Here is a 13,026-nt window from a genome sequence, read left to right as displayed (position 1 = left end):
AGTCACCATGGATGCCTCTGCATCCACAGCAGTTAGTTTGTGCACTAGATAAACTGCATATGAATGACTCTTAAGTACATGAAATTAAATGCTAGGCAAAACAGTCTGTGCTGAGATTTCATACCCTGCAAAGTAGCTGTATACATATATTTATATATATAAAATGTGGAGTCCACCTTGAATAGGGGCAGGGTATGGAAAAGCACCTCCTGGATTTCTGCCAGAAGCACAGCCATAGAGTCCCGTCAAAGGAGTTGGGATTATTTGCCCCATGCTAGAGCCACTGTGCAAATGAAAGCTAGCACAGGTAGCAAAGTCCCTGAAAAGCAAGATAAAGCCAGGAATAAATGGGTGGAGAGATTACTCTAAATTCTGGTAAGTCTTCATTTCCTTTTTTTTTGTTTGTTTGTTTTGGGATTGCTGAGTCTTAAGGGAAAGTCCGTGATGTAGCAATAGAGCAGGTGTAAAATACACAGATTGTCTGCTTCATCTCTGGCACTCATCCACAGCTCCAGATATTCCCCAGTTTCAATAAATACATTAAAAATAGTTTTTATTTTTTTAAATAAATATGTATGTATTGATGTTATATGATGCATATATATATCATACCTAGTCTCTAAAGTTTTTGTATGTTGCAAATCCCAAAACTATATATGAAAGTAAAAGAGAAACAATCCTTGATGTTTTACTGCCAGTATAATTTTAATTTACAGGAGTCAGTTATTAACTATTTATCACTGGTGTTTACACAGAAACATTGAACAGAAGCGTTGTATGTTTAAAAAAGGTCTGCAAGAAAGGAGCCATCCTAATATGGAATAAAACCCATGGATTAATAAGACTGTAATTACTCTAAACTACAATGAAATGTGTAATACACGTTTGTAATTAGCTTTACTAATGATTTTAATAACAATGGCTTTACTGATAATTAATAGCAGACCACAATAACCTGTTTTGTCTGTCTGACAGATTCCAGTAATGAATCCCGTGACAGCACTCCTGGGGACGAGCTGTAGTTTTAAGGCATCATCTTCCCACAGGGTTTGCCTTTGCTGAGCAGATCTTCTCAAGTGCAGTCCTCACTTGTCCACGGAGGGATGTTGCATAAAAAGCCAGCCTGCACTCAGCAACCCGGGGTTCAAACTGGTGCCTATGGGATGAACTGCAGCTTTACTTTTTGCCTTTCCTGAAGCCAGCCATGGCCCTCAGGCATTTCAACAGCTCTTCCTTTCAGGCAGCTTTTTCTTGCTGCCCTCCTATCATTGGAGCCAAGTTTCTTGACGTGCCCAAACTCAGGCCCAGGGAAATCGTAGCAATGTATTGCAGTGGATTTACGTGCCAAGGTTTTGGTATTAACGGGGCTGCAGCGGTGGCCTCTATGAGCAGGGCCCAGCAGCTGCCCCATTTCAGACAGGGGCAAGTTTAAGCTGGCTCCAAAGTGACCCACTGCTAGCCAGAGCCGAGCCAGTAATTGACACTGGGTGGGCTTACTGGGAGAGCAGATTGAAGAAAGGGGAAAAAAACTGCTGTGCAACACAGCTGGGAGAGAGGGGTGAGAAGCAGCCCTGCAGCCCCCAGGTGAGTGCAGCAGGAGGGCAGGAGGTGCTCCAGGCAGGCAGCAGCAGTTCCCCTGTGGCTTGTGGAGAGGGCCCTGGTGGAGCAGGCTGTCCCCCTGCAGCCCATGGGTCCCACATGGAGCAGATCTCCATGTGGAGAGGCCCCTGATATCACAGGCTGTCCCCTGCAGCCTGTGGTCTCCCAGAGCTGTGAGAACCAAGGGGAAGGGAGCCCAGCAGCTGGCATTTCTTCTGGCAACACAGCTTGTGCCTGAAGCTGGAGGCGGAGGGCAGCGTTTTCAAGTGCAAACAGTAACCTCAGACAACCTTTCAGAGGTATTTTATGAAGCAGTTTATTTCAGTATAGGGCTATTCAGCTCTGATCCCTTGCTGCTTCCCACACTGGCTGGTTTATGTTTTACCAGCTTGAAGCTGGCAGACAGTGGGCACCTGGCTGCTAAAGTAGGCCCAGGAGTCACAAATGCTTTAAAGAGCTTAAAAGAGAACACATTTCTGATACAAACACGGTCAAGAAACTGGAAATGTTTCTGAGGTAAATCTACCTGAATTAAGAAAACATAACAAACAGGAATATATGTGGTGAAAAATGGAAGAAGTTAAAGGCAAAGTGAACCACGACCTTCAGGCAGACTTAAGAAAGGGTGCTTGGAGTTGATTATTGTTTTCCAAAATAGACTCATGACTGAAAGTTCTCCCATAGTTTGTTTTAGTGTGGAAATGTGCCTCTCTGAGCGAGGTATTGCCAGGGTAGCAGTGCTGCTCCCCAGGCCTGTGCTGGTACTGGCAGAGCAGTGCCATGGTCAAGGGGGAGCCCCTCTCATTAGGGGTCTCCTTTGGTTAGGGGTTCTTGTTCATAGGTTAAACTAAGGCTTGTCCCAAAGCTGCAGTGATTTGCACATCTCGATTGAAATCTTTGGACATAGGGTTGAGGTGCTGACTGCAGTGGAAAAGATGAGGTTGTAGGAAGGAGCTGCAAGAACATCTGCACAGAGCAGTGCAGAAAAGGTCAGGCTGCAGGCAGAGGAAGATGCTGCTGGTTGAGATGGGCACCAGCAACGACTGGGGATACAAGACAGCTGAATAGGAAATAATCCATTGTCCACTTGTTTTTTTTTTTTTTGTTTTGTTTTTTGTTTTTTGTTTTTTTAAGATATCAGCAAAACTGCATCAGAACATTTTAAATGTATCAAACAATCAAGTAATTTGACTTCTGATGAGATATTATCATTATTACATCCTGGGAATGCTAATACTAATCCTGAGAAATGCAGGAAGATTATAAATGAATTGGAAGAGGAAGGGACATGCATTTTTAGTTAATATCCCGCTTTAAAATATTGTGTAGTGCAGCAAATTATAATATAAGTAAGCCATCATTTAATCTCAGAATCTTATGACAAAGTGAAATTTTGTCTATAGGCATGAAGCTCTGTGAGCAGATGAAGAAATCCTAATGAAAATGTAAATGCACCTTCACTGGTGATGTGAATTCACATCATCATTGGACTGACATATCCCTAAACTGAGGCTGAGCATTTTGTAAGGTGTATTTTCTGATGTTAGAAATTACTTTTGTATGGTAAGCAAGGACTGTGCAGTTGCAGATTTCAAGATCTGTAGAATGATAAAGATGGTAATAATGGATAGCTGAGAAAAACAATTGCTTATAGTGATATATGAATTGAGTGAACACCTCTTCTACAGTGATTGAGGGCAAACGCCACAGAAACTTTATTTCCTCTTTGAGAGAAAAGATAACACTGATAAATCTGACACACCTACAATAAAATGTCAGTCAAGGAGCAGGGTTAAAACTACAGAGAAGCTTTAGATCAGCCAGAAACCCTTCAAAGCCCGTGATTTTGATGGTGAGGTTTGGATACTTGATCCCTCTTGTGGGCAGAACTGAGTTTCCTCCTAAGACAAGCAGCTTGGCGGCTCCTTCTGGTGAAAGGTTTGGGAGAAGGTGAGACCAGAAATGGCTCTTCAGGGGTGTGTGAACTCCTCAAATACCATTTTTCTTGCAGAAAAGCATGGACTATGAGGTATACAAAAAGCTGCAACCTCAGTCAATGCAGTATGTGTAACTGGTACAACAAATTCACCCAACAAATACATGGAAGAAGTCTGCAGTAAATTTTGACATTCTCCAAAGAGTGAGATAATAGGCAAGGCACTTTTTATTTTATTTTATTTTATTTTATTTTATTTTATTTTATTTTATTTTATTTTATTTTATTTTATTTTATTTTATTTTATTTTATTTTATTTTATTTTATCCATTCTGTTCATTTTTTTCCTTGCCTGCAGCCAACCACAAGGCAGGAGGGAGGGGCAATGCCCCTATGGTCACACAGGTGACACCAATAAATTGCTGAGATAGGCAGAAGGCTTTTCCAGCCAACTTCTCTTGGGGTCAGGAAAATGCACCAAGCCCTCTACAGGGTATTTCTTGCCTCTTTAAATATTTCAGGTATTGAAGGCTTTTTACACCTGTCTTCAGAAAATTTGTAAAGTGAGCAGGTAGTGATGACAAGGAGATTTTTTTCTTAACTATGAAAAAAACAAACAACGTACTGCAGAAGTAAAAAATTCTGCCTGCCCTATTTGTCGTTGTTCTTGCTCTTGGTGCTGTGTATTAGTATCCTAACATGTGTGTAGGTATGATCTTTGATGAACATATGTAAATAGGGGAATTTAAGTGATGAGAGATGGATTTGGAAATGGGAATCTACATGAACTCCTTAGAGACTAAGGATAACTTTTCCATATGACACCAGATGAATACATAGCACTTTGCAGAAAAAATAGTTTGGGTAGCTCTTTACTTGCAAATACTATGGGAATGTATTTGGTTTAGGTAAAACACAATATTTAAGGGTGTGCTGAATTATAAATATAAAAGAAGAGAAGCATTTAAAAGGGGTGAAAGTGAGCTTATTAAGAAAGAGAGAAAAAAAGTGGATTGTCTCTTGAACTTGAGGCTGGAAACCAAGTATATTGAACTGTAAGCTGCCAAGTCCGTAACACACTGTTCAGTCACCATGAAAGTATCTTAAATTCTTCTTGTTGTATTTCTTGGTCAGCTGATACTAATTATTGCATAACTTACGTGCAAATAGGGCTGACTTTGTTTAACCCTTTCAGTCTTGATTGGTCTGATGACAGCAGACACTAGGAGGCCTGAGTGTAAATACATAGGCTTTAAATGAAGAGTGTTTGTGTGAGGCCTCTTAGGGCACTAATGCTAGGATTTGTGAGCTCTCTGAAGGAACCTGTTAGGACACTAACGTAAGGAAATTTTTGTTCACTTGATCTGTCACCACAAAATCTCTTATATTACTGCAATGAGAATGTGGCCCAAACCTACTGAGATTAATTAATCAAAGCTTTGTGATATTGAGGTTCCCACATAACGTGTGCTGCAACTCCCTGTGTTTTGGTGGAACAATGGGGCATCCTCTTTACCCCATCACCCTGACTTCAGAAATTTGAAGTCCTGTTCAGTGAGCACATTGTAATATATAATAGATTATTTTTCTGAAAACATCTCGCTTTATGTAATGACAGGGTGTATCGTCACCATGGTCCTCCAGTGGCTTCTCCTGCACTCAAAAGCAGCACAGTTGCTGTTGTGGTTTCTCCCAGGGAGCTCTCTCCTGCACAGGGTCGCAGAATGGTTTGGGTTGGAAGGGACCTTAAAGACCATTGAGTTGCAAAACCTGTGCCTTGGGCAGGGACACCTCCCACCTGACCAGGCTGCCCAAAGCCCCATCCAGCCTGGCCTTGAGCACCTCCAGGGATGGGGCAGCCACAGCAAAGAGCTTCTCTGTGCTCCAGCAGCACCCAGAGATAAATACTCTGTGCTGTGTTGTCTACAAGGTGTTGTTGTTAGTCTGCTTTCCCATGACACACAAAGAGCAGTATTATTTGTACATCAGAAGAGGTGGGATCGGGAAAGGCTGCAAAAATGAAAACTTGGGCAACTTTAAACTCAGTACTTGGTCATGCATAGCCTCATGTAAAAAAAAAAAAAAAAAAACAAACAAACAAACAAACAAACAAAACCAAGAACCCCAAATCCTGCTGCGGTTTCCATGTGATATCATTTTGAATTAAGGTGAACCAACCAAGCAACCTTTGTTTGGAAATACTTGGAAAATTGAAAACATTTTAAAAGAGTGATATTATTAAGCTAAATGTAGGCAGTGGCAGTGGTTTTGAGTCATGTTTCCATTTCAATAGCCATTTTCCAGAATTGGTGTGCAGTCATCAAACAACTCTTTGGTGTCTCTGAGCCAAGAACTTGATTTACTTCGGTCTCAGATCCCGTGTTGTGTGTTTTCCCCGCGAGGTGGCACTGTCTGTAGTGGTTTGCAGTCCTCTTGTGTCCCTTGTCCTGTGCCAGCAAGAGGCGTCTTGTTCATGTGCAAGGCCGGCAGCCTTTCCAGGCACGGCTCATTTTCTTAGGCTGCCAGTAGCTCATACTGAAACTGCTCTTTATTTCTGGGCAAGTTAAAACTTATTTCAAGATACCTTGCTGTCTGAATGTGAGCATTCAATCCTTATAAAACGGCAGATCAGCTCAGGCAGCTCTTCAGTGACTGCTGTGGCCAGTGCCAAGGGTCAGTGCGCTTTATTCTGGAAAACAAACAAAAGCAAGATCCAAAATAGAGCACCTCATCATTTTGAATTTTAAAGTCTCCAGATTTGGAGGACAGCAAACTTCTTTTTCTGTTATATACCGACTTACTGACTTTCCTTTTTGTTTCAGTCTCTGCTAGTAAAAGCAAGAGATGCGGTGAAGCGTGCCATCAATGTTGGGTGCCACCACTTTGACTGTGCCTTCGCGTACCAGAATGAGAGTGAGATCATGGATGCACTACGAGAAAAAAATGAGGAGGGCGTTTTGAGGTGAGAAGACCTCTTTATTGTCAGTAAGGTGTGTCCTTGGGTAACTCATCTCACGTGAGGCCCCTTCTCAGGAGGAGACAAGGTCCCAGCCTGCAGACTCCTTTCTGTCAGGTGTAAGCCCTTTGTGGATGGAGGGAAGGGAGAGGTCAACTCTTGAAAAAAATAGCTTGATGTGGGAGAGATTTTTTTTGTAGTTGATATCCATTGTCAGCAATGGAGACAGGAACTGAGGCCGTGCTCTCAGCTGCCTCTGAGATAGGAAGCCTGGCTATTGTACTCGTCGTCACTCCCGCTGCGCTGCCGGGCTCAGCCTGTTAACTCCCGGGTGTTATGTTTTGGTTTGGTTTTCCCCCTGACAACAATAGTAGGAAAAATAAAGTAACTTCTATCTGCTGGAAACTGGCAGGTTGGTTTTTAATCAAAACTGGTGTAATTAAAATCAAAACCAGTTTTGCTTTTTAATTCATTTTGTTCAATTGTTGTCTAAACTGTTGGAATTTTAGAGCCTCTCTGTCTTATTTCACTTAGCAGACAGGTATTGCTGCAAATACAGTCAGGTGCACAAAACCGCACCTTCCTCACAGTGAGTTGTCCCGTACCGTGAGCTGCTTCTGTGTCCTCCCTGCCCAGGATGCTCTGGAGCCGTGAGGCTGGGAAAGGAGCTCCTGGGCTGTGTCCCCCCAGCTGTGGGGCACCTTCCACGGGGAGTCCCTGGTGAAGGAGGGGTGCCAGAAAGCACTCACTGCCCTCCTGCTGGGTTATTTGGATCTCTGCCTGATGTGCTGGCCCATGGGATTCAAGGTATGAGGCTTGAACTCCTGTAAGCCCTGTTGGGGCTCTGCCACTTTTTCTTTTGGGACTGGATGAGTCCTTAGTGCTCTCTAATGAAGAGTGTTGTTAAACCTCATTAAGACATAATGATGAACCTCAGTATGGAGTGCCCAGGAGGAAAGGTAAAGTCATGGCTGCTGAAGATAGGTCTTGTTGTACAAAATCACCTTATTTTCCCCTGCACAGTATTTCCATGTCATGGATCAAATCACCATCCATATCACATTCCTCTAAAAGCCTGGGGTTTGGCCGTTCGGTGCTTATCCAGGATCAAACAGTTGTGAATTCCCTTTTTTCTCTTCTCTCTCTACCCCCAGGTTAAATAAATCCTCACTTCCCCATTGTGTCACATCCCCAGACTTCCCACAACCCGACTGGAGCACATAAAAGTGTCTGCCCTTCCTCTGCCTGCAGGACGGATTCTCCAGAAGCAGATTTTCTTGAAGATTACCGTGCTCATATGGTTTAGTGTTCTTGGCCACCTCTCTCCCCAACACAAACATAAGCCAGGATATCCACCGTGTCTCCAGCTCCACTTGCTTGCTGGACTTCTACGTGATCCCTTTAACTACTTGTGATTCAGCCTACCTTAAACCCATGTTTCTTTTGCAATGACAGGCCAGAGAGGAGCCATTTCCTGCAGATGGCAATGGTATGATCATTCCCAGTGGTACAGCTTTTCTAAATATGTGGAGGAATGTTTGTTGACATGATGAAAAATTCTTGCTAGTTTGAAATAACAGCCTGAAAACTTCCCACTGACCATGCTGGGAGTCATCTGGGGAGAATTTCCAACGTGAAGAATCCCAGATTGCCGATTGTTCTGTGCCCTGGGGCTCCTTCTTGCCTCACTTTGCCAAAATCGAGGTATTTTTATGCCTACTGCTGGGTGGGCATGGCAGAAGGGAAGCTGTGTGCATGCACCCTGCAGCAGCTGGAGCTGCCCAGTCCTGGTGGCTGGGTGCGTGAGTCCAGACCTGGGCACAGGCACCAATTTCTGCTTGCTGTTGGTTTGGGCCCTCTGCCCTCCCTGTTCTCACCAGGGCCAGGTCAAAAGAGGACCAGAGACACGCCAGTCAAAAGAATTCAGTGATGCTCTTCCCCTTCTGCTTTCTGTCTGACCCCAAGAACAAAGCACGATTTTGTTTCTTGTTTGAAGGAAAAACCTGGTCATGTCAGGCTGCTGCTTATGATAGCAACTTCGAATGAACAGGATTTCTGTTTGGCTAGAGGTGTATCTTCTGCTCTGAAGGCAGTAAATAGATTTTCTCCCGCTTCTTCTGTGTTAGAGGTGCCAAGCTAATTAAGGCTGTCGAACTGTTTTATTGTTTGTTAGTGTGAGAGAAAATAGGAGGTGGCAGGAGTGTAGCTCTGCTTGTGCTATATGGCCACAGCTAAGTGGTATGGCTCCCCTGGGAAATTCATCCGTAGCAAGGATCGGGTTCTCTGCTCTGACTCTCTCAAAATAGCTCCTTGTTCAGCCACTCTGTTCCAACTACAGGCTTTTTATTACGGGATATTTATTTTGTTAGCTGAGGAATTATTCTGAAAAAAAACCCACCCTCTGATATTTTAGAAAAGATCTACTTAGGGATAGCATTTCAAAATAGCTGCATTACACTGAAATAATCACACTGTAATAATTGTTAATCCAGAATAAAGCTGTTGTTTTTATGTATGATGACACATGATGTGACACCCTGAGTCTTTGACCAGGATCCCAATGTTCACTGTGCTGTACTAATGCCACATCACAAGAGCATCCCAGCTGTGATGAGTTTCCACTGAAGTCTTTCTGCAGGCATTTTCTCCTTATGGGAAAAAAATAAATCCTAATTCAATAACAAGTCTGATTCTGTGCTATTTCTAGGCCAAGGAAGAGGTGGTGGAAGTGTGGGAAGGGTAAAAGCCATCAGAATCTCCAGCTTCAACTGTAGACAGACAGATCGGCTCTTGAGCAAACCAGATTTGAACCACAAGCCTGCAAATAATCAAGTAAATTCTTCTTCACCTCATCAGTACCTGCATCACACCCATCTGTGGCGTTGCATTTAGCAGAACGTGTCTGGCCATGCAATAGCTTTTATGCCAGGGGGGTGCTTTTTGATATCCCTGTGAGAACACACCTGTATTTGGCTGAATTACCAAGCATCGGAAAAAACGGGACTTACGTTCTGTGCCCTCACTTGCACAGGAAGCTGCAGTTTCACAAGCCTGTGGTGATGCTGGCTCACAAGGCTTCACCTTACCTCTGACTGCAGTACCAAGCTCGTGTGGGCTGGGAGCTGAGCTCTGCAGCTGAGGCTGTGGGGCACGAGGCTGCCTTGCTCTGCTCCTGGTGCCCCTGCACGCATCCCATGTGCTGGCAGGGATCGGAGCTGGCTACACCACTGGTGGGTCGGCAGGACTGGGATAGGTAGGGCTGGGTACAATGACGGGTGGGTGCTCTAGCTGGATGTGGACAGCTGGAGCTTGGAGCCCATTGATATGGGACTATGAGAAATTATGAAAAATGAAGCAGGGAACTGGAAAGGGAAACTAATGTATGAAGATTGGGCCTTGCTGGGCAGGGTTGAGAAGAAGAGGAAACAATCTGGAATACTGGCTGACACTCATAAAAACCACAAACTGCACAGGAGCAGTCTTTTCAAAGCTGATGTGGAGTTAGCAGGTCACCATAGTGATGTTTAATCTTGAAGTCACTTCTGTGTTCAAAGAAACCAGCATCTTTTTATTTTTGTAGATTGAGAGCCACCCATACCTTCCTCAGGAAGAGCTGATTAAGTTTTGCCAGTCCAAAGGGATCTCTGTCCCTACATATTGCCCCCTTGGAGCACCCAACTGGCCATGGTAAGAATGCTTTGTGAGATTTCTTCTCACACGTATATTGGAGCCAATATCAGAATTGGCATGTGGATAAGACCTTACAGAGTAAAACTGATATAACTAGAAAAATGCTTGATAATTGCTTAAAAAGGACAAGCAGACAGAAACCTTTCTCATGCTTATTGTGATATCTATTCCACTAGTTCGCTCCTGTGCTGTTACTACATCTTCACAGTTAGGAGAAAAAGGATCGTGTGGTTGATGAAAGTTGTGAAGATAATTCTTAACTGAACTTTGGTCAGCTTATTAAACACATAACAAAACTTCTGATCTAAAAAAAACCACCAACAAACAAACAAAAGCCAAAGCACCACACACTTGCAAAAATAGGAAGCATGCTGTCCTGCTGAGACCTGGGTTTTTTTAATGGCTGACTTGAAGAAATTTGCTTTTATTCCAGTCTCCATGGCTTTCTCTGACCTGGGACTTAGCAGAGAAACCGTGCTGATGAAAGATGGGACAACTGCCCACTGCTCATTGTATTTTCCCCTGTGACATGTAGTTTTCCAACTTGTGCCAAAATAACTATTTACAAAGACTTTATGGAAAGTTGAGTTCCAGCTGTCTCATCCAGCATGGAACGCTTCACAAATATTCTAAGACTAGTTATAAAGACCTAGTGTTAGAAGACTGTCAGTGATCACCAATGTCTGGATTTTAACTGGTGGGCTGTTATTGGCACACTAGCCACTTCTACACACAGCACCCCTGGCCAATTCTGAATTCTTGTTCAATGCACTCCCATGCTGTCATCCCGACTTGAGAAAAATAACGGTTAAATGACTTCATGCAATAATAATTAGGAAATGCTTATTATAGTGCTTTTTCTGTGTTTTTCCTGTGTAAATCATCTCTGATTATCAGTAGGGCTGCTCCCTGCAGCCATGTAGGCAAGTATTTTTTTCAGCTTTCAGAAGATGGGCAGAACTTCTCAGCTTTAAATCTCTGTTCTTCCAGGTGCTCATCTGGCTCCATATTCAAAGAAACGTGAATGTAATTCCCAAACCTGTCACTCCACACCATACTGAGGAAAACGTTAAGGTAAGAGGGTACCTTATAAAATTCTTAGTGGTGTTAGTCTTACATACATAGAGAAATCCACTCTGCCAGTGGAACAAAGTATTCCCTTCACACCTAGAAATGCAAAAAAACTTGTTTGTCAGATACCATGTAGGTTACTTCTTTATGAATGAAAAATATTATTTTAAAAGTAAGGACCTGAGACTCCATCTTGAAAACAGATCAAGAAAAAGATAGCAACTTCCACCTGGTGATGTAAAAATGATGCAATTAGGCTCCCACCAGCATTATAAGTTTGACATTATTTCATTGTTTGCTACAAACATGCATCTGTTATGTGCTTTCTAGCACTAATACAACACTTTTCTGCTTCTGTTTTTGGTATTCTTTCTGCAAATGAACTTGTATTTTTGCAAATTGGTATAAATCAGCTGTTTGGCATCTTGTTTTCATGTGTTTGACTGTGAATTGGCTAAAGAGGAGATGGAAACCCTCCTCACCTTCAAGAAGTAATACCAAATCTGTGCATTAAGTGAGTGAGTACCTCCTTCTTCCCCTCCTCCTCTGTCTTTCAGCAGGATTGGATTATCATTGCATAGCCTCGTATAAAGGAAGGGGTAACCTTAGCCGATACGTGTCATATCCATAGCTGCTGGAATCCAGCACCAGGGTTTATTAGAGCACCGTCCATGTTCTAATATGCAGGGACGTTGTATGTTAAGACACCTGTAATGGATTTTGGACTAATGCCTGAAAATCAAAATCAGTTGGAAATTCTAAAAAAAAAAAAAAGAAAAAAGGGCATTTTTTTCTTGTTTTCTTTGGCTACTTTATGTAACAGACAGTCGCTGTAAATAAACTCCATTTTAAGAATGAGTTGCAATTTTTTTTTAAGTGAAAATCTGTGCCTGTGTATTTATGCCAACATTATTAGGGCAGCATCTAGAGATCAGAACAGTTATATACAGACTTAGCAAGACCTGCCATTTATTGTTTCCCTAGGTTTACTCGCTTATCTAATAGAATTCTGCAAACTTCCAGTTCACAAGAGAGTCATTTAATATTGCAGAGAAGTTTGGCAATTTCAGCTATGCAAACATTATCTTATCTTCTGAGAACGAGGTCATTGGCACATGTGAAGGTTACAAAGCATGAACTTCCACTACGCTATGTAAGGTAAGCAGGGTTTGTTTTTATTGCAGTTCAGTTTTAGCTCTGCAGAGCTTACACTGGGACAGGGGAGAAAGCTCTTTTTTTCTCAGCTTTAAGACTATATTATATGAGCATTTTAATCCTATGCTTGCTTTCTTATGCAAAAAAAAACCAAGAACTATCTTTTTGGAGGACTAATGTGGGCATTATCTTCAGATCCCTCAGGGATCAGGAGGACTATATTTCATTGTTGAAGTGATTTGTAGTGCTTCAGGCATATTAAATCACAGCAGAAGTTGACTATGTATTGCCCAAGATGGAAGAACGTAGTTCATGGGACTACTGAGGAGTAAACTTCAAGCAGGCATGAGTTTGCTTCATTTAGTATCAACTACAGTTCTATCCCTCCTTTATCTGTATCTTTACTTTGATCTTGTAATTGTTCTCACTTGTAACAAAATACATATTGTATAAGCATTTAGTAATGACAATTAAAGAAGTTTAATAATCCTGAACTTGTGAAAACCAGCTTTCATCATAAACAAATCATGATAAACTGTAAAGAAACTTAAAAGATTCTCCTAGTGCTTGTGTTTTTGGACAACAGGTCAAAACATGCAAACTATTTTTTAGTTGCTAA

At 42.3% G+C, this 13,026-nt stretch overlaps 1 pseudogene across 1 annotated transcript; it reads left to right on the top strand.

Moving 5' to 3' along the window:
- Positions 1-3,616: 3,616 nt before the first annotated feature.
- Positions 3,617-11,774, top strand: LOC309873961 (aldo-keto reductase family 1 member B7-like; annotated as a pseudogene). The gene is made up of 11 exons: positions 3,617-3,660; positions 5,154-5,262; positions 6,358-6,525; positions 7,182-7,298; positions 7,947-8,031; positions 9,199-9,323; positions 10,072-10,178; positions 10,717-10,763; positions 11,110-11,291; positions 11,456-11,484; positions 11,666-11,774. The product of its transcript is annotated as an aldo-keto reductase family 1 member B7-like (transcript).
- Positions 11,775-13,026: the final 1,252 nt, after the last annotated feature.

Source organism: Aythya marila (assembly GCF_965140915.1).
Source record: "Aythya marila genome assembly, chromosome: 1".
NCBI lineage: Eukaryota > Metazoa > Chordata > Aves > Anseriformes > Anatidae > Aythya > Aythya marila.
This window is presented reverse-complemented; position numbering and strand designations above follow the sequence as displayed.